At 47.0% G+C, this 1,544-nt stretch overlaps 1 non-coding gene across 1 annotated transcript; it reads left to right on the plus strand.

Annotated features, from left to right (window-relative positions):
* The first annotated feature begins 1,180 nt into the window (after window positions 1–1,180).
* Window positions 1,181–1,252, plus strand: trnag-ucc. Its single transcript has one exon. It is a non-coding gene; the product is annotated as a tRNA-Gly (tRNA).
* Window positions 1,253–1,544: the final 292 nt, after the last annotated feature.

Genomic DNA, 1,544 nt, shown 5'->3' on the forward strand with positions numbered 1-1,544 from the left:
AGGAGGAAATCAGGCAAATGGTAAAGGCCACATTGATGCCCTAGGCTTGGAGGTTCCTGAGGAGGAAGATCAGGCGTTCTTCCTCCAGGCGCCGGGTCGTGAGTGAGTGGTGACAGAGAAGTTCCAGGTCCTGCATGTTCTCGGCAGATTCGGAGGGGGAATTCAATTCTCCCTCCGCCAGTTGTTGTTTTGTATGTTGCTCCTGACCCATCAAACCACAGATCTGTGTGAATGCGCAAACAACCTCTCTCTATACATTTCACTCAAAATAATGTCAATGACAGGACGGATTAAAACAAAATGCAAACTGTGTTGAATGCTGGATGTAGGGAATCATGTTACTGTAGAGCCTTTACAGCACTGAGATCAGGCTTTCGGCCCATCATTCACAAACCAATCTGCACTCCCTCTTGAAACCTCTCCAATTACCCAGATCCCTGTCTGATTGAAGACTCTCTGTGTGGAGTTTGCACATTCTCCCCGTGTCTGCGTGAGTTTCCTCCGGGTGCTCCAGTTTCCTCGCACAGTCCAAAGATGCGCAGGTTAGGGTGGATATGCAACGCTCAATAGTCAACAGTGTCCAAGTGAGTGTTGGTTATATGGTTAGCCATGAGAAATTCGGGGTTACAGGAATAGCGTAGAGGGTGAGACTTGGTGGGATGCATGATGAGCCGAATAGCCTGTGTCTACACTGTAGAACATAGAACATAGAACATAGAAGAATACAGCGCAGTACAGGCCCTTGGGCCCTCGATGTTGCGCCGATCCAAGCCCACCTAAACTACACTAACCCACTATCCTCCATATACCTATCCAATGCCCTCTTAAATGCCCATAAAGAGGGAGAGTCCACCACTGTTACTGGCAGGGCATTCCATGAACTAACGACTCAATGGGTCAACGTTTGTTTTCTATTTGACAAAGAACTGCAGATGTTGCAGATCTGAGAGACAGCACAAACATTGCTGGGAACCTCAGCAGGTCCGGCAGCAATTCTGGGGAGTGAACCTTTTGGATCCAGTGATTGTTCTTAAGAGCTGAAGGCTTCTGATTCTGGTGTTTTCAGACCTGTTGACGTTTTACAAGCAATTTCTTGTTTTGCTTTCAGCCCCAGTTCAGTTGGTGACTATCACGGCCTTGTTATGTGTGTTTGGGAAAAGGGACAACAGCTGAGCTAAGCGCGGTGGTGGTGTAGTGGTGAGCATAGCTGCCTTCCAAGCAATTGATCTGGATTCGATTCCCAGCCATCGCAGTGTTTTTCCTGTGGTTTTGCAAGGAAAAGTCTTGAGCACCAACGTTGCATTCTGTGGCGAAATGAATTTGTCAGGTTGCTTTAGGGTTTTCATGGCAATGGTTCCTGTTAATTGCCGAGACAATCCGGGCAGCATTGCTCGAAAGCTTTCCTCTCTGCTGCCCATTGCTTATTTGAATATTGTTCGCAACATAAGGTTCGTTTTGTTTTGTTCGAAAAGTGAGAGATTGCTATCGTCAGAAACCTTAAATAATTACAGAAGCCGCTGGAAATTCGGAACAGATTCAACAGC

This window comes from Chiloscyllium plagiosum, unplaced genomic scaffold (genome assembly GCF_004010195.1).
Source record: "Chiloscyllium plagiosum isolate BGI_BamShark_2017 unplaced genomic scaffold, ASM401019v2 scaf_2926, whole genome shotgun sequence".
Taxonomy (NCBI): Eukaryota; Metazoa; Chordata; class Chondrichthyes; order Orectolobiformes; family Hemiscylliidae; genus Chiloscyllium; species Chiloscyllium plagiosum.